This window comes from Ranitomeya variabilis, chromosome 2 (genome assembly GCF_051348905.1).
Source record: "Ranitomeya variabilis isolate aRanVar5 chromosome 2, aRanVar5.hap1, whole genome shotgun sequence".
Taxonomy (NCBI): Eukaryota; Metazoa; Chordata; class Amphibia; order Anura; family Dendrobatidae; genus Ranitomeya; species Ranitomeya variabilis.
The window spans coordinates 868,235,166-868,255,854 of NC_135233.1; the positions used below are offsets into that span (position 1 = coordinate 868,235,166).

Genomic DNA, 20,689 nt, shown 5'->3' on the forward strand with positions numbered 1-20,689 from the left:
AAAAACTTAGCTTGTCTTGGAGAGACTGGGAGCAAGGTAGTCACAAGGAATCTGAAGAGCACTGAATACATTGAGAGCAGGCAAGGAACTGAGTATCCAGGTGAGCTAAATAGGAAACCAACCAAGGATAACGAACCAGCTGATGCTGCCAACCTGCAGAAAGACAACACTACACAGTACCGCTTGTGACCACTAGAGGGAGCCCAAAAATAGAGTTCACAACAGGGGATGTCACGGTGACAGCGACCCGGTCCGTGGCCCTGAGCGCCCAAGTTAAAGGGAATGTCCTTAAAAGGATTTGTGAATAAAGTTTGTGTTCGTGACGCCACTTGTGGTATTCGGTCAGTGGGGACCGACGCTGCTTAAAGGGGGTCCTCTGGGGTGATGTTATGGCAGCTAAGATGGTATAACTTCCCACAGGTGAAGTAGGTCCCCAGGGCTCCCAGTGTGTAGATGAGGATGGTGAGTGGTGCAGTAAAGAATGGAGGACACAGGTTTGCAGTCTCTTTACCTGGTTTACTGGAGACTTTAGGTATCCACTGTCCAGAGCACCAGATCACAGGTACAGGCAGAGTCCGGCTGAATTGGAAGCAAATTCAGAGTCCCCTTTACCAGGTGGAGTTAAAAACCTTCCTATTGGCGTGGTGGTGTTGTAGTCCCTTACTGCCTATGGCTCCTGGCAAGGTCCTCACAGTTCTCTCTGTCCTCCATGAAGGTGGGACACAAACCCGTATGATAGGTGGCTCGAGCCTTTTTACAGGGTCTCTACCACGACCCGGGCTCTATGCGCCACTGTGCCTCCTGGGTATTAGGGTGGACAGGTAACGTATAGTCCAGCTGTCCTGCCGGTTTCTGCTGTGCCTCAGTGATGCAGTAAGTATGGTTAATTAAGATTAATAAAGGACTTTATTTTGGCTGTGTCTTTATTGACCATATAACTCTAGGATTAGCTATGGATAGTTGTCTTATAGACGCTTCTCCATTACTAAGCTGTGGGCTTAATGTTACCGGACAATACAAAGGTGACATCAACCCCACAAATATTACCCCACTTGACATCTCTACAGGGCAAGTTGGAAGAGCGAGGCTAAGTGCCAGAATTGGTGCATCTATAAGATGTGCCATTTCTGGGGCGGCTGAGAGCTGATGCTTTTAGCCTGGGGGGAGCCAATATCCATGGCCCCTTCCCAGACTATTAATATCAACCCGCAGCTGTCTACCTACCCTTTGCTGGATTGATTTTATAGGAGACCCCATGTCAATTTTTTTCTGGGGTTCCCCTGTAAAATAGCCAGTAAAAGCTAAGAAAACTTCTGCGAGTTGATATTAATAGCCTGGGAACCTTTATGGCTATTGGCTCCTTCCCATAATATTAACATCAACCCTCAGCCGTCGTTTTTCCCTCTGCTGGTTATGAAAATTACACAGGAGCTCACGCATATTTTTTTTAATGTTTTGAAAAATAAACAGATATTGCATTTCACGCAGATTTCGTGTGTGTCTTTATTTAATAATAATAATAATAATAATTTTATTTCTATTGTGCCAACATATTCCGCAGCACTTTACATTTTAAATCAATAAATTTTATTGAAAATTTCAAATATGGTGCAGAGAGAAAAACAGCGGTATATTTGTATGTTACAATATACAACAGAAAAAAAGAGAAATATACCTCTTTAACATATTGACCAATATACGAACAAACAAGAAGAAAAGAAGAGAAAAAAAAACAAACAAAAAAACACAGTGGGAGAAGGAAGACCCGAGAGAAATTGTAGTTCGTCCATTCCCAGTTGGATAGTTCAATCGGAAATCTGAGATTCGGAATTCATCAATCGAAATATTGGTATGGCGAAGGGGGTATGATTTACATATTCTGCCCACGGAAGCCAAATAAGTTCAAATTTGCTCACTTTGTCTGTGAGTATGCCCAATAGTTTTTCATTTATCATGTACCAAGAGAGATGTGATTTAACCCCATATAGTTCTAAGTAAATATAAATGTAATGAGGGCTCGGGAATATTTAGGAATATTAGGGATACGCTTGTTTAATAGGGCTTCCCAAGGGTTTTTCTTGAGGTTAATATTTGTTATAGAGAGGATCAGGTGGTATATCCTGGTCCAAAACCTGCGTACAGTTGGACATAGCCACCAGATATGAAGCATAACCCCTATGGAGTTGCATCCTCTAAAACAATTTGGGGAGTAGTTAGTGACTTCCTTTGCTATTCTGGCTGGAGTCAAGTACCATCTGGTCAGAACTTAGTAATTAGTTCCACCATGAGGGTATTTAGCATTCCTCCAGTGGAGGAAGACCAAATTTGGATCCATTCTGAGTCTGTCAGGGTAGAACCAATATCAGACTCCCAGCGAGTTGTATAGCCCAGGCACCGCCTGTGAGAGGGTGAATTAATATGTGAATAAAGAAGAGTTATAATGCCTGGAGCATGTGGGTTTTGGCGGCATCTCTGTTCAAAAGGGGTGAAGGAATAAGGAGGGGAAGAGTTTTTTAATAAAGATTGAACAACATTTTTAAGTTGTAAATAGCGGAATATTTTTCCAGGAGGGAGGTGATATTTATCGCTCAAGACCGAGAATGGAACAATCCCATCTATGTTGAAAAGATGATGAACTCTTGTTATTCCTGTTGCGATCCATAAGCAAAAGTTCCTGAGAGAATCTACGCCCGGAAGAAACTGGGAATTACCCCAGAGGGAGGCTAAGGGCAGAAATGGTGATATTAGCTGCGAGGAATATTTCAATGAATCCCAAATTCTAAGTGAGTGAACCAGAATAGGATTTTAAGTATTTCTACGCTGCGTTGGGAGAATCCACAATATTGTATCAAGCGTGTTCAAGGGAAACTCAGAAGCCTCCAAAGCAAGCCACAAAGGGGGTTCAGAATAAGCGTGATATAGGGTCAATTGACCGAGTTGGGCTGCTTGATAATATTTTGTGAGATTTGGGACCCCCAAGCCTCCCTTCAGGCGGTGGCGATAAAGGGTGGCTCTATTTACTCTGGGGAGGCCGCCCCTCCAAACAAAGGTGTTGATGACTTGTTGGGCTATTTTAAGATATTGGATGGGGACCGAGACTGGCAAAACTAGAAAAAGATAGAGCAATTTAGGGAGAATAGTCATCTTTAATGCTCGTACACGGCCAAGCCAGGAGAGATGCAGTTTACCCCATGTCTGAAGTATTAAACGGATTTTACGAAGCATTTGAGGGTAATTAGCTGCATATAGGGAGTCATAGTCCGGAGTTAGTTTCACTCCTAAGTAATCTAAATGATTGGTGGTCCATTGGAACAGAAAGTCGTGTTTCAATTGTGTGATAGTAAAAGAGGGAAGGGATATATTCATAGCATAAGATTTTGAGGGATTGATTTGGAGGCCAGAAATATATTCAAAATTTTTAAGAGTTTGAAGTAGGGCTGGCAGGGATGACTGGGGTGACGTTAGAAGAAGCAGTATATCGTCGGCAAACAAAAAAAGTTTATGGGAGACTGATGCTATGTTGACTCCTTGTATGTTTGAGTTGAGACGAAGATGTATTGCTAGGGGCTCAAACACCAGAAGAAATAATAAAGGTGAATGGAGAAGCGTGTGGAGGAGAAGCCATTATATCGTACGTATGCCGAAAGGGAACTATAAAGAGCATGAATCCATGAGAGGAAGTGATCAGGGAATCCCCATCTTTGCAGGACCGCAAACAGATAAGGCCAAGAAATAGAGTCGAAGGCTTTTTTGATGTCAAGCGATAATAACATGCTTGGTATATTACGCTGTTTGCAGTGGTGCAACAGATGAGAGACCCTTCTTATGTTATCCGATGCTTGTCTATTAAGAACAAAGCCCACCTGATCTCTATGTATCAAGTGGTAGTGGCGTTATATAATTGTTTTAGCTTCTGTTGAAACAGTTGAATAATCTGTTGTGGATTGGATATGATTCCTGTGGTTGTTCGTAAGCGTATTGGGGTCGGGGTTGGGGTAGACATTTTAACCGACGTGCCAGGTTGGAATTATTTTTGTTATTAAGGGCATAAAATTGTTGTTGAGACCAGCGTATGGCTCGGTTTGCATTTTTGGATAGACATAGATCCAGTTCCGTTCAGGCACGGGCGAGGTCTTTGTATGTGGAAAGTGAGAGAGAGTTCTTCAACTGGGACTCCAGCACTGACACCCTGTCCTCCAATTCAGCTATCTTTGCACCTCTGTCTTTTTTCTTATGAGAGGCCTCTTGAATACAGAAACCTCTTAATACTGCCTTATGAGCTTCCCACAAAAAAGATTGGTGAAAGGCCGATTGGCGGTTCAAAGAAAAATATTCTTTGAGGTGACTTCTGATTTTTTGAGTGGTTTCAGGGTAGGAGAGCAGGGAATCATTCAAAGCCCAGTTAAATGAATGAGGATTAGGGTGCAGAGTAAAACATGTGAGTTTAATTGGGGAATGATCCGACTATGGGGTAGAGAGGATGGAGATATTTGAGACATTTGGAATAAAAGGTGGATGGACAAAAATATGGTCTATTCTAGTGTAGACTAAATGACGTGTAATCCTTATCTGTAGGATGCAAGTCCCTCCACAGGTCTACCCAGTGATGTTGAGAAAGGAATTTGTTAAGAGAAGACGAGTCTACCAATGGGTATGGCAGAGGGGGAGTAAGAGGTCGTGTACTAGTAGACCTATCTAGGCTAGATTTAAGTATGCAGTTGGAATCGCCACATAGTATCGTGGTTCCTTGGGCATGTTCGGAGACTAATTCGTACAGTCGAGAAAAAAAGGCAGTTTGGTGGGTGTTTGGGGCATAGTATGAGACAATAGTTACTAGTTTGTCTGAAATGGAACCTGTTATCATTAAGTAGCGACCCTCTTTATCAGCAACTGATGATTTAAAGATGAAAGGGACAGACCTTTTAAAACAAATGGCAACACCTTTAGTTTTATTTGAGGCGTTTGCTAAGTAAAATAACGGGTAGGAAGCAGACAGAAATTTTGGAAAAGAGTTGGTCGAGAAATGCATCTCCTGGAGGCAAACCACATCGGCCTGTTGGGACCTATAATAACAAAAGGCCTTCGTACATTTATGTGGGGAATTAAGGCCACGCACATTGTGAGAAATGATTGTTATCGGCATGGTAAAAAAAACTTTAAGTTTGCTTATGAAAATTATCGGTCACGGTTTGGGGCTGGAAATGAAAGAAACTTTTTGGCATGGGCAAGATAGAAATGTTTCATTCGGGTGGATAATGAGGAGGAAGTATTGGATGGTTGTGGCTTCATATGTAGGGTGGGTCATGTATGTCAGGGATGTAGGGATAAAGAGGGTAACTTCAACATTTGCTAAGCACGACATGCTGAGCAGCAGTGTGTAGAGACACTGTAGGGACATATGGATTTGTCAGGGACAACGCAGTGTAAAGTTTAACTAGTAGATATGGACATATAGGTAGAATAGGGTGGGTTAGGGAAAGCTGGGTTTGTGGAACGCTAGTATAGCTTAACATGGCACTGGATCAGTATCAGAGCTGCAAACTGAACCAGCATCATGTAGGTATGTAGGTAGCCATAAGGAGATAGTTCAACCATTATAGAAATACTGTATTCATTATATAACGTATATTCAACAACAATAACATAGGGTTAGGAAAAGGTCATTGATGCATAGTGGGAAAGATATACTTTCACATGTACTTGTGGCAAATATGGCAACCCATCAAGTCTTGATTTCGAATAGAGTCTAGTTGAGGTCATGCAATCTGGAAAGTCCTAAGAAATAAACTGGGAAGTCAATCATGAAACTTAGTATGGTAAGACAATAATATGCGTCAGTAAATTAAGCACGTAGATTTTGTCAAACTGTAAGGCTGTAAAAAGTAATCGGTTAACAATTTCACCAAAGGTCTTTAAGATTGCATGCAAGATAACCTAGGCGCAGTTCCTAGCTCCAGGTATAGCCAGATTAAATGCGATGTCTCAAAGGGGGGCCGATGAGGCTTGTGGTTCAGGACGGCTACCCCCAGACCGTGACAATGATGCTGATGGAGGTGAGGCGTGTGAGGGGGGGTTCATGAGCTGCAATTTGGTGAGGCAGCGGCTTGCACCCTCAGGAGAAAGAACCGTGTGAACCACTTCACAATAGGTAAACATCAGCTTAAAGGGAAATCCCCAGCCTTGTGCAGGCGTGTACTCCGGAGGACAGAGAATGAACTTCAATCCAATATTGCGGCCAGCATGCAGCCAGCGGGTAAGGAAAGGGTGAATCAAACACCCGAAATCCCCGCCCATATGACCCAAAACTGGTCCCGCCAAATTCAGGTGACAGGTTCCCTTTAATATTTTTGGAATGAAGAACTTCTAGGTAGGGCCTCATTGCTCATCTTTTAGCAATAGTAGTAGGAGCCAAGTCTGGGAACAGTTCGTAGGAGTGGCCCTGGAAGACCAATGATGTTAATTTTCTTGCCGCCTGAAGAAGTTGGTCTTTAGTTTTATAATAGTGCAGCTTTAATATTATGTCTCTCAGAGGGCCATCAGGTTTCCGTTTGCTTAAGGCTCTGTGGATGTGGTCTATCTCAAGGCGTTCAATAGAAATGCCTGGTAGAAGTTCTTGGAACAGAGCAGTCGCCGTAGACTGGAGATCTGTAATAGACTCAGGCGAACCTCTGATTCTAATATTGCTTCTGCGAGCACGATTTTCGAAGTCACAGTCATTTTAAAATGCGCGCGTGTCCAGCCTCCCGTGACGTCACGGCTTGTGATTGGTCGCGTCGCCCATGTGACCGCGACGCGACCAATCACAAGCCAGAACGTAATTTTAAAATACTGAAGGACCTAAAATTACGTCACGGCTTGCTGTGATTGGTCGCGTCGCGGCCACATGGGCGGCACGCGACCAATCACAAGCCGGGACTTCAAGTAAGGAAATAAACGCGCGAATTTTAAGCAAACAACGCTACCGGTTCCCTCGCTGAGATCCAGGCTGCGTCGGAGAGGTGAGTATAGCAATATTTTTAATTTTAATTCTTTATTTTACACATTAATATGGTTCCCAGGGCCTGAAGGAGAGTTTCCTCTCCTTCAGACCCTGGGAACCATCAGGAATACCGTCCGATACATGAGTCCCATTGACTTGTATTGGTATCGGGTATCGGTATCGGATTAGATCCGATACTTTGCCGGTATCGGCCGATACTTTTTGATACCGATACTTTCAAGTATCGGACGGTATCGCTCAACACTAGAGATGACTTGTACATACAATAGACATACAATAGACATTACAGCGTAACAATAAGCACATAGATCAAAACAGATACCAAGAGGAATGAGGGCCCTGCTCGCAAGCTTACAATCTATGAGGAAAAGGGGAGACACAAAAGGTGGATGGTAACAATTGCTTTAGTTGTTCGGACCAGCCATAGTGTAAGAATCGGGTGTTCATGTAATGCTGCATCAACCGGTTATATCAGCCTAAGTATGAAACAGTGCAGGCACAGAAGGCTATTAAATGCAGAAAGCATGTTAGAACATAATGCGAGGAACCTGGTTACGGTAAAATTTTTGAATGGGCAACACAGGGATAGTTAAGTTAAAGCATTGAGACGGTAGGCCAGTCTGAACAAATGCGTTTTTAGATGCAGCTTAAAACTGGGTGGATTGGTGATTAATCGTATTAACCTGGGTAGTGCATTCCAAAGAATTGGCGCAGCATGTGAAAAGTCTTGGAGACGGGAGTGGGAACTTCTGATTATTGAAGATGCTAACCTCAGGTCATTAGCAGAATGGAGGGCACGGGTAGCGTGGTAGATTGAGACGAGGGGGGAGATGTAGGATGGTGCTGAGCCATGGAATGCTTTGTGGGTGAGGGTAATAAGTTTGTACTGGATTCTGGAGTGGATGGGTAACCAGTGTAATGACTGACACAAGGAATAGGCATCAGTGTAACAATTGGTGAAGAATATGATCCTAGCTGCAGCATTCAAGACAGATTGGAGAGTGGAGAGTTTGGTAAGAGGGAGACCGATTAGTAGAGAGTTACAATAGTCCAGACAAGAATGAATAAGGGTATATTTCCACGTGCAGGAAACGCTGCGTGTTTGATGCTGCGCAGAGCTGCAGCGTCAAACACGCAGCGTCCAGATGTTACAGCATAGTGGAGGGGATTTTATCAAATCCCTTCTCCACTATGCGTGGTAACACGCACCCGGCGGCCCTGCGATTCCGGACATGCTGTGTGTCTTTTTATATCGCAGCATGTCCGTATACCTTGCGGCGACGCTGCACATCCGGCATCATCGCGTCACAGAAGGGGGCAGGGCTTAGGGCGAAGCGGGTTTGCAGCTCCGTCCATACCGCCGGCCATCCTGAAAGTGGACACATACCCTGTCACGATTCACACCGTGACTGTCACCAATTGTCAAGGTCCCTTAGCCGCTGCCCACAATATGTCACGGATTGGGGTGACTTTAGACCAACAGACGGCTATCACATGTGCAGGGGGGTTATCCTAGTTATCCCTCCACTGCCACAATGTGATGAAAAAAAAACACACACGAGGTTACTGACCTCTTGTTTACAGCAGGGGCTTATTTTAGGTATCCCACTGCTCTTCAGTATACCATGAACTGCAGGGATTTGTGTATATCCCGCTTACAGTTCCACTTAAACCTTGCAGCTCTCTGGCGCCCCCCTTCCTCTCAGGTCAGATTAGGTACTGCACCTAGGGTGATTAGTCGCCAGAAACGCTGCCTGCTATGTACTGGCTATTGGGTACACTGCAGCGATGCGATAACTACTCCCACTCAGGCAGGAACAATAATTATCAAGCCGCAGTCGCTACAGGGACCCCCAAAAGCCTGCACACGGTCGCTGCCACCAGCTCCAATTGAACGGGTCTGGAGCTAACCCCACAACAGTAGCGTAATTCCCTTCAGAGACAGGGTACGGTTTAGGGCAGGAAGAACGAACTAGTATTAAATATTATACCCCATAAATGATTTTTAGGCAGTGTTTATAAAATATTTTACAAAGATGTTACAAATGAGACAATTGCAAATATGTACAAGGTAATTATGAAAATAAAAGGATTAAATGAAGAAAAGATAACACTCACATATTCTCAGATCATTGCATTGCAGGCAACCAGACATCCCAGCTCATTGGTCGTGCTGCTCAGGCCTCACAGGAAAAGACAAGAAGACGGAGCTGGGGATCTGGCCACAAACTTAAGACCTACAGCTAGTGACATCACAGAAAGGGCTGGCTTTTCCAGATCCTCCTACCTTTCAGTCTGAGTACTTTGAATACAAATTGGTCTAATGCTTATAACTCCGTTCCAGTACATATCAGAATCATATCACACCCAGCATTCAGCTTGTATTAACATGAGCTTTCTTATGAGATCAAATATGTCCATTTATTTACAGAGCAATCCCTACTTCTTCCCCCGATGGAGTTAGACGACTGTGTTTAGAGTGATGGGTAGATGCTTCGATGGAGATCAAGAATATGTATTTATCATTCTACTATCCTAAATAGTTTGTCTAATATCTCACAATAACAGAACAAAGGACCGCATGGTTCTAGAAGTTTCTCTAACAGTTCCTGCTAGTACAAATTTCCCTTGCAGCTATGCCAGTCGTAAATACCTTTCGTCAATAAAACTCCCCCACAAGGCAAGCTCTTCTACACAGACAGATAGAAACACAGGGAAGGAAAGAGAAAAAGAGAGAGAGGGGGGTTTAGCCCCCGCATGCTAGCAAGAAAACTAACTTATGATATTTCATACCATATCGTGACACCTCCCCCTTTTGGCGTGCGCTACGGCGGCAGAACCTCTCGGTATGCCTCCATGCGCACCTCCGTGGGTTCACCCTGGCGTGAGAGTCCATCTGCATTCCCATGCTCTTTGCCCGCTTTGTGTTTAATGGTGAAGTCAAATGGCTGAAGGGCAAGGCTCCAGCGCAGCAACCTGCCATTGGTTCCACACATGGTGCTTAGCCAGCGCAGAGGGTTGTGGTCGGTCACCACGGTGAAGGTGCGACCGTACAAGTAGGGCTGCAAGCGCTGCAGGGCCCAGACTATGGCCAGGCACTCCTTCTCAATGGTGGAGTAGGCCACTTCCCTCGGCAAAAGTTTCCGGCTCAGGTACAACACGGGGTGCTCTTGGTCCTCCGAGTCAACCTGGCTGAGCACAGCACCAAGGCCAAACTCACTGGCGTCGGTCTGTACCAAGAACGGTCGACTGCTGTCGACTGCTTTCAACACAGGGGCGTTGCACAGTGCTGTTTTCAACGCCTGGAAGGCCCCCTCACAGCCATCTGTCCAGTTGACGATGTGGGGTAGCTTCTTCCTGGTGAGGTCCGTCAAAGGTTTTGCCAGGCTACTATAGTGCTGCACGAAGCGCCTATAGTACCCTGCAGTGCCCAGGAAGGACATCACATGTTTCTTGGTCCTGGGAGTGGGCCAGTTCACGATCACGCCCACTTTGTCAGGCTCTGGTTTTAGGGTGTTTCCGCCTACCCGGTGCCCCAGGTAGTGAACCTCCCTCATGCCCATCTGGCACTTTCCCGGCTTGATAGTCAGTCCTGCTCGGTGAATTCGCCCGAGCACCTCCTCGAGATGCTGCAGGTGTTCATCCCAGGAGGGACTGAAGATGGCAATGTCATCTAAGTACGCCACGGCGTACTTCTCCAGTCCCTGAAGCAGGAGATTGACCATCCGCTGGAAAGTGGCAGGGGCATTCTTCATGCCGAAGGGCATGACCGTGGACTCGTACAGTCCAAAGGGCGTGATAAAGGCGGACTTCTCCTGCGCCTCGGGGCTCAGGGGAATCTGCCAGTATCCGCGACTCAGATCCATGATGGTCAGGTATTTTGCGCCCGCTAACTTCTCAAGCAGCTCTTCGATGCGCGGCATTGGGTGCGCGTCAGAGGCTGTAATGGCGTTGAGCCCCCTGTAGTCCACGCAGAACCGGGTGGTCCGGTCCTTCTTTGGCACGAGAACTACAGGTGAGGCCCACGCGCTCTTTGACCGTCGAATCACCCCCAGCTGTAACATCTCATCGATCTCCTGGCGCATAATCTGCTGCACCTGGTCAGAGATTCGATAGGGTGTTCGCCGTAGTGGGGCGTGATTCCCGGTGTCCACCTCGTGGATGGATAACTCAGTCCTTCCAGGCCGGTTGGAGAGCACGACCCGGAAGGGTTCCAGCATGGTTGCAACTGCAACCGCTGTGGTTCATCTAGCGAGGCGCTTACCTCCACGTCCTCAATGGACCCACGGGCCTTGGCTTGGGCCAGCATGTCCAGGAGGGTGTCTTCCTCCCCTTCTTCGGGTGCGCTGCAGACCGGTAGGACGAAAGGTTCACGTTCGTGATGAGCCTTCATCATGTTGACGTGAAAGGCCTTTCGCCTACCCCGAGTGTGGTCAAGCGTGACCACAAAGGTGACCGGGTTGAGCTGTTGGTGGACGACGTACGGGCCCTCCCAGGCTGCCTGAAGCTTATCCGTTGGTACAGGAACCAGCACCCACACCTTTTGACCCACGTGGTAGGTCCGCTCCCGGTTGTTCTGGTCGTACCAGTGCTTCTGATCAGCCTGAGCCTGCGTCATGTTGTCATGCACCAACTGCGTCAAGGTCTGCATCTTGTCACGGAAGCGCATGACATACTCCACTATGGACACTTCAGAAGGGTTCGGCTCCTCTTCCCAGGATTCTCTTACCAACCCAAGGGGTCCCCGGACTCGCCTGCCGTACAGGAGCTCGAAGGGGGAGAACCCCGTCGAGGCCTGCGGAACCTCTCTGTAAGCGAATAGCAGGTGTGGGAGGTACCGCTCCCAGTCGCGCCCTTGTGTCTCAACCAGCATGCGTAGCATCTGTTTGAGGGTACCATTGAAGCGTTCACACAAGCCATTGGTCTGGGGGTGATACGCACTCGATACCAGGTGCTTCACCTGCATTTTCTTACAGAGAGCCTCCATTAGGTGAGACATAAATTGGGTCCCTCGATCAGTAAGCATTTCCCTGGGAAACCCTACACGTGAAAAGATGGCCAACAGGGCATCCGCCACCTTATCTGCCCTAGTTGACGAAAGAGCTACTGCCTCTGGGTACCGGGTAGCGTAGTCTACCACAGTAAGAATATATCGCTTTCCAGAGCTGCTGGGGACGGCCAGCGGGCCCACAATGTCCACCGCGATCCTCTGGAAAGGCTCCTCTATCACTGGCAAAGGGATCAGGGGAGCCTTAAGAGCAGGCCCCGCCTTCCCCACTCTTTGACAGGTGACACAGGAGCGGCAGTAGTTTGACACATCTGTCCCCATCTTAGGCCAATAGAAGTGTTGAGACAGCCGGGCCTTGGTTTTGCTGATCCCCAAGTGTCCAGCTAGCGGGATCTCATGGGCAATCCGCAACAACTCACCCCGGAATTGCTGCGGGACGACCAGCTGTCTTTCCCTCAACCACTCCTTTTGTGATTCTCCGGGTACTGTCTCCCGGTACAACCTTCCTCCTTCCCAAAACACCTTCTCCTTATCAGTCTCGGAGAAGCGCGTCCCGGCGAGTTGTCTCAAACTCTCTAGGCTCGCATCTGTGTGCAGAGCGGCCTGAAACTCCTGGCTAGGGGAAGCCAGAAGCGACGTCAGGGTCCCTTCCCCACGGGAGCCCTCTGGGACCTGCTCTGGGTCCACCTCTGGTTCAGTCATACTGATGACTGAGGAGGGTCCGGGAGGCAGACAGTTATCTGCGTTCCGGGCACTCTGACTGCGGGTGACAGCAGCTATGTAGGCTGTCTCCCCGGGGATTTCTACAGACCCATCAGCCGATGCTGCTATGGGCTCTACCTCCCCATCCACCCCCATTACCTCAGGAGCATTGCTACTTATGGGCCAGTTACCTTCCTCGGTGGCACTGGTCAATTGCATGGCATCACCTTCCTCACGGTTCCCATGTATTTCCCCATTTCCGGTAGCACCGACACTTGCCCCTGCTAGGGGTTCCTCAGCCGTCTCACTCCGCAGAGTGACGTGGCTGAGCACTCCTGTACCTACGGACACATCAACTTTCATAGAAACAGCGTTATCAGGTACAGTTGGCACAGGTACAACATTTTCACCATCAATCCTAGGGAAAAAATGGTTAACAGATGCATCATTACAAGATAAAGCATGGTCAGGTAACACATGCGATTTCCCATCATCATCATCATCATCATCAGGGTTAACGTTACCCTTATTAGCAGATTGGGGAGGGGTGTCAGGGACGTAGTATGCAAACAACCTCCCCAAATCAGTCCCCAACAAAACATCAGTGGGCAAATTATCAGACAGCCCCACTTCTTTCACCCCGCTCCCGGCACCCCAATCAATAAAAACCCGGGCCATCGGTAAGGGACAGCTGATGCCCCCAATCCCAGTGACAGTTAGGGTTTTCCCCGGAATGATTTCTTCAGGGGTCGCCAGTTCGGGTCGGATGAGGGTTCGTTCAGCCCCGGTGTCCTTGAGGCCGGTAGCAACACGACCTCCCACAGTGACGGGCTGTACGTTGTCACACACCCTCCCAACCACACCACCCACCAAAAGAACAGCTGCATTAGGCCCTGGGGCCTGGGATGAGGGGTTCTTCTGCTTGGCTGGACATTGGTGACTGAGGTGTCCAGTCTTCCTGCAGTGGTAACACTGGCGAAGTTCGGTGGTGGGTCTGGTGCTGTTGGCCACGGGGACAGGACCTCTGGTGTGTTGGCTGGCCGGGGTACTGGCGTTGGATGCAGGCTTACCCCCTCTCCAGCTGGAGGTGACTGGCTTCCGCACTTCCGATCTACGGTTGGCCTCATAGGCATCGGCAATCTGCGCTGCTTTCGTCACGTCTTTGGGTTCTCTGTCCATCACGAACTGTCGCACCTCAGTTGGGCAAAGACGGAAGAACTGGTCTTTGATCATCAGGTCTCGCAGCTGTGCAAAGGTGGTCACTGACAGTCCTTGGGTCCACTGGTCAAAGTGGGTCCCCAGTCCATGCACCACATCACTGTAACTGTCGTGTGGGCCACGTTGGAGGGTCCGGAACTTTTTACGGTACACCTCGGGTGTAAGCTGGTACTTGGCTATCAGAGCCTGCTTGATGGCCTCATAGTCACCATCTTGTTCTTGAGGGAGTGCAGCAAACGCCTCCAGAGCTTTTCCTCTCAGCCCTGGTGTCAGGTATCGTGCCCATTCTTGTGTAGGCAGCTGGTACTGTCTACAGGCTTTCTCAAAGGCCCGCAGAAAAGTGTCCAAGTCCCCATCCTTTTCCATAACAGGAAAGTGGTCGGACCGGGGTTTTGGTGTCGGAGTGCTGCTGGGCTCACGGCTGGACTGGGACGACCTCTGCATTTGCAGTTGGGCCATCTGCAGCCGGTACTCCCGCTCCGCTTGGGCCTCCCGCTCGGCTCGGGCCTCGGCTCGCTCCTGGTATTGCTGGATCAGCTGTCACCGTCCCTCATGGTCGTCAGCGGGGAATTCTTTCAAGGCTGCCTGCAGGTGGGGGTCCAATTCGCCAGGATTGCTAATGGGGCGAGCATTCAGTGGTTGGACCTCTGCTGCAGCACCATGTTCGCTGGTGCTGGCATCTGCGGCTTCTGGGCTCTGTGAGTGGTCTAGAGCGGCTTCCCATTGCATCAGGACTGCGACCAGTTGGCTTTTGTTTTTGTTTGCATAGTCAATGTGCTGTGACTTGCACAAGGCCACAAGGGTGTCTTTGGTCTGCTGCTCATAAAAGGTTTCTCCCAGCACAACCATGGTTGCCAAATAAAAGATAGGATAGAAAAACAAAGAAAAAGGAAAGGGATAATTACCAGTACACAATTGTCTCACAACTAATAAACACTGAGTTCGTTCTCCAAACTTATTTGCGCAGAGTTCTCGCAAGAACTTTCTGCAAGTTTTTAGTGAGAGGAATGATTGCTCAAACCAAATCACTAATGCTCTAATATCCCACTGCTGCCACCAATATGTCACGATTCACACCGTGACTGTCACCAATTGTCAAGGTCCCTTAGCCGCTGCCCACAATATGTCACGGATTGGGGTGACTTTAGACCAACAGACGGCTATCACATGTGCAGGGGGGTTATCCTAGTTATCCCTCCACTGCCACAATGTGATGAAAAAAAAACACACACGAGGTTACTGACCTCTTGTTTACAGCAGGGGCTTATTTTAGGTATCCCACTGCTCTTCAGTATACCATGAACTGCAGGGATTTGTGTATATCCCGCTTACAGTTCCACTTAAACCTTGCAGCTCTCTGGCGCCCCCCTTCCTCTCAGGTCAGATTAGGTACTGCACCTAGGGTGATTAGTCGCCAGAAACGCTGCCTGCTATGTACTGGCTATTGGGTACACTGCAGCGATGCGATAACTACTCCCACTCAGGCAGGAACAATAATTATCAAGCCGCAGTCGCTACAGGGACCCCCAAAAGCCTGCACACGGTCGCTGCCACCAGCTCCAATTGAACGGGTCTGGAGCTAACCCCACAACAGTAGCGTAATTCCCTTCAGAGACAGGGTACGGTTTAGGGCAGGAAGAACGAACTAGTATTAAATATTATACCCCATAAATGATTTTTAGGCAGTGTTTATAAAATATTTTACAAAGATGTTACAAATGAGACAATTGCAAATATGTACAAGGTAATTATGAAAATAAAAGGATTAAATGAAGAAAAGATAACACTCACATATTCTCAGATCATTGCATTGCAGGCAACCAGACATCCCAGCTCATTGGTCGTGCTGCTCAGGCCTCACAGGAAAAGACAAGAAGACGGAGCTGGGGATCTGGCCACAAACTTAAGACCTACAGCTAGGGACATCACAGAAAGGGCTGGCTTTTCCAGATCCTCCTACCTTTCAGTCTGAGTACTTTGAATACAAATTGGTCTAATGCTTATAACTCCGTTCCAGTACATATCAGAATCATATCACACCCAGCATTCAGCTTGTATTAACATGAGCTTTCTTATGAGATCAAATATGTCCATTTATTTACAGAGCAATCCCTACTTCTTCCCCCGATGGAGTTAGACGACTGTGTTTAGAGTGATGGGTAGATGCTTCGATGGAGATCAAGAATATATATTTATCATTCTACTATCCTAAATAGTTTGTCTAATATCTCACAATAACAGAACAAAGGACCGCATGGTTCTAGAAGTTTCTCTAACAGTTCCTGCTAGTACAAATTTCCCTTGCAGCTATGCCAGTCGTAAATACCTTTCGTCAATAAAACTCCCCCACAAGGCAAGCTCTTCTACACAGACAGATAGAAACACAGGGAAGGAAAGAGAAAAAGAGAGAGAGGGGGGTTTAGCCCCCGCATGCTAGCAAGAAAACTAACTTATGATATTTCATACCATATCGTGACATACCCCAAGAGAAACATAACTCTTTATGTATCGTTTTATTAATGAGGGTATCTGGCTGACACCTGTTCATTACTAAACCTCCGGCTTGATATTACATACAGCTCTGGAAAATTTTAAGAGACCATCACATCAAAAATCCTGTCATGGGCATCCCAATCTCTAGACCCAAACCCCATTGAAAACCTCTGGAATGTAATCAAGAGGATGATGGATAGTCACAAGCCATCAAACAAAGAAGAACTGCTTACATTTTTGCACCAGGAGCAGTGTGAAAGACTGGTGGAAAGCAAGCCAAGACGCATGAAAGCTGTGATTAAAAATCATGGTTATTCCACAAAATATTGATTTGTGAACTCTTCCTGAGTTAAAACATTAGTATTATTGTTTCTAAATGATTATGACCTTGTTTTCTTTGCATTATTTTAGATCTGAAAGCACTGTTTTTATTTTAATTTTGACCAATTCTCCTTTTCAGAAAAAAAAAGAAAATGTATTGCTTGGAAATTCGGAGGCATGTTGTCCTTAGCTTATAGAATAAAAGAAAAATTTACATTTTACTCAAAAATATACCTAAACAAAGAGAAAAATCAGACAAACTGAACATTTTGCAGTGGTGTCTTATTTTTTGCAAGAGCTGCATATATATACAGTATATACTGTATATAATAGTAACTTATATTTGTTTTGTGTGCGTAAACATTATATTTGAACATGATATGTAATGATATTATGGTCTACAATGGAGAATGAAAAAGATGAGGTTGAACAAGGAAATTACATTACAATTTTTTTTTAATAATACATCTTTATTTAGCTTTCAAATGCGCATACAAATCCGCATCAAAAACGCATCAAATCCAAGTGGAATTTCAACTGCGTTTTCTGCCAAGAGAAGCAGAAACCGCGAAGAAATTTCCACAAGCAAATCCGCAAAGTGCGCACATAGCTTTAGCGAAGTTATTGATACCAGTTTGCTGTTAAGGGTATGTTCACACTGGGTGGTTATGCTGCATTTTTTTCCTATAACAAGACCTGATTTCTTGGCAGGAAAGAAGCTGCATCAGAACAGCAGATTTGGGTGCATTTTTAATGCGTTTTTCTTGCAATTTATGCGTGTTTTTGGTGCATAGTTTGTTGCAGTTTTGGTGCATTTTTTGGGCTAACTTGTGTCTCTTTGTGCATGCTAACAAAGTTGAATTGCTGTCCATGACTTTTCTACAGCAAAATGTTGCAAATAATGATACCTGCCTTTTTGCTGCGTTTTTTTTAATGCTAATTTTCAAGTGCTTTTTAGAGTATGTTCACAATGGGCATTTTTTCTGCATTTTTTGTCTGAAGCAAAACCTGTTTTCTTGGCAGGAAAGAAGGAGGGACAAAAACACAAGTTTATTTGTGTTTTTGGTGCATTTTTTGTTGCGGTTTTGGTGCGTTTGTTGGGCTAACTTGTGTCCCTTTGTGCATGCTAATAAAGCTGAGTTGCTGTCCATGACTTTTCAGCACGAAAAAGGCTGCAAATAATGATACCTGCGTTTTCATAACCATCAGAGGGAAAGCCGATGGCTGAGGGCTGATGTTATTATTCTGAGAAGGAGCTAATAGCCATAAAGGTTCCCAGGTTATTAATATCAGCTCATAGATGTTTGCTTAGCCTTTACTGGCTATTTTACAGGGGAACCCCAGAAAAAAATTGACATGGGGTCTCCCTATAAAATCAAACCAGCAAAGGCTAGGCAGACAGCTGCAGGCTGATATTAATAGCCTGGGAAGGGGCCATGGATATTGCACCCCCCAGGCTAAAAATATCTGCTCTCAGCCGCCCCAGAAATGGCGCATCTCATAGATGCACCAATTCTGGCACTTGCCCTGTAGTGGTGGCAAGTGGGGTAATATTTTTGGTGTTGATGACACCTTTGTATTGCCGGTGAAATCAAGCCCACGGCTTAGTAATGGAGAAGTGTCTATAAGACACCTATCCATTACTAATCCTATAGTTATATAGACAATAAAAACACAGCCAGAATAAAGTCCTTTATTAATCTTAATTAACCATACGTACTGCATCGCCTAAACCCCGACTCCCTCAATCTCCTGCAACAAAAATAAAATAATAAACCAACAAATAATACTCCCTATCCGCTCTAGTCCATTTACTGACATCAGGAGATGTGACTGCTCTACCCGGCCTCCAGTGATACACTGCAAGAGCTAATATCACCCGCAGTGTATCATGGAGCTGCAGTAAGAGTTCACCGGAGTTCATCACTCCGGGGCTCTCACTTTACGGCAGTACTGCTGTATGAGAAATTTCTCACACAGCTGTGCCATAAATGATAGCACCGGAGCCAATTAGCTTATACAACGCAGGGGTGATTAGCTCCTGTCAGTGTATTGCCGGTCGGGTAGAGAAGTCACATCTCCCGATGTGACTGTTCTACATGTGAGATCGCAGCAGGACAATCTGGATTACCTTGGACTATGGCGGACAGGAAGTATATGTTGGTTTATTATTTTACGCTATATCTAGGAGACGAGGGCGACGGGGATTTGGTGTGTGGTGAGTATAATGTGTTTTTATTTCTATATGAATATGTACAGTATGTATTATGTATCAATGTGTATGTATTATGTGAATAATGAATATGTATGTAATTTTACTTTACCTTTTTTTTAACAGTGAGCACAGGTGCCAGCAGATGATACTACTCTCCCATCAGCAGCACCTGTTGTCACTGTTATCAGTGACACCAGAGATAGTCCGATGGGAGCAATAGTCTCATCGGCCCAGGCACCTGCAGATGATACTACTCTCCCATCAGCGGCACCTGCTGTCACTGTTATCAGTGACACCAGACATAGCCGGATGGGAACAGCAGTCTCATCGGGCCAAGCCTGCTTCACCGCTGCGGGTCACAGTCAGCTGCGGAACTCGCTGATATCTGCCAACATCATCCCACAGCACTGTGACCGACAGTACCGGCGGTAGCATAACCGCACATACAGACACCCGCAGACACACCCACACACACACACAGACACCCGCACACACACAGACACCTGCACACACATGCAGACAGCGACAGACACATATTCTCCGCTAAATTTCAAAACGCAACATTGTTCACAGCAGTGACATGGGAGTCAGAAATGCTTCCAGGGATCTTCCCCATGCTGTTCCCATGTCATTGAGCACTTTTCCCATCAATTTCCGCAGTTTTTAGACCCTCAAAAGACGTCCGGGGGGTCGCAGCAGAAATGCTCCAATTTCCCATAGACTTAAAATAGCATTTTTGTGCTCGCTCATCACTATTAGGAATGACAAAATTAATGGCCTGGTCCATAAGTTATGGAGAAAGTAAGGATTAAACCCGAGCTAAAACAAACAATGTTACAAGCTGTTTAAATTTTTTGTATTTATTCCTGAAAGCTTTCCTAGTAGTATTCGCAGTAATGAATGAAAAATTAAATTTTATGGGAACAATGGCTTTCAGATATAATTGCAGCATCATGTGCGGTAAGCTGTCACGGTTGCTAGTTAACTATCAGATACATCTGTTTTGTTCAGTAGCAGTTTATCCTGGTAAAATAGATATATTACTACAGTCTATCAATCTAATCATAATTATTTTTATAACATATTGAAGGAAATGTTTGAGACGTGAGATATTGAAATGTACCTGAGAGTGACGTAGCAGCTATTCCTTCCAGTCTTTATAGTGCTGATCCAGAAATATTATCTCCTGATCTCTGGCACCAAAAAATTTAAATATTTGAATGGTGAGAAGACATTTTCTGGTGTGGGAAAATTTGTATAGTGGAAATAACAGCTGCATAATGCTTGAATGTAAAAATCTCTGCCTGGATTATAAAAGTAAAGAGAAGAAGCACATGTACGTTTTGTTAAAGTTTGATTGAACAGTAACCCTACTCCTTAGACAATGATCTACAGCAGTTGAAAAATGACCAAGAAAATGTCTGTTAAAAAGGTACTCTTTACAAGTACCTATGTTATTACTTAAAGGGATTTTCCTGGACTTTTATATTAATGAACTATGCTTATCATAGGTCATCAGTATTTGATTAGTGGGGGTGCGATCAGCTGTTTCCAGTGCTGAAGCCATCCGAATGTGCTCAGTTGCACAGCAGAACAACAAAGCTCTGCCAACTACACAGTGGCCACAGCCGAGTGCTGCACATCCACCTATTGTTTTGAATAGAGGCATTAACTGATCATGGCCACTGTACAGATTAGAGATCAGGCTGCTGATAACATTGGAAACAGGGGA

General features: G+C 45.9%; 1 long non-coding RNA gene across 1 annotated transcript in view; it reads right to left on the minus strand.

Annotated features, from left to right (window-relative positions):
• The window catches only part of LOC143809986 (uncharacterized), an 86,453-nt gene extending 66,128 nt beyond the window's left edge, over positions 1-20,325 (minus strand). The window contains exon 1 of the long non-coding RNA XR_013222574.1: positions 20,081-20,325. This is a non-coding gene — a long non-coding RNA (uncharacterized LOC143809986). The remainder of the gene's footprint in view (positions 1-20,080) is intronic.
• Between the last annotated feature and the right edge of the window lie 364 nt (positions 20,326-20,689).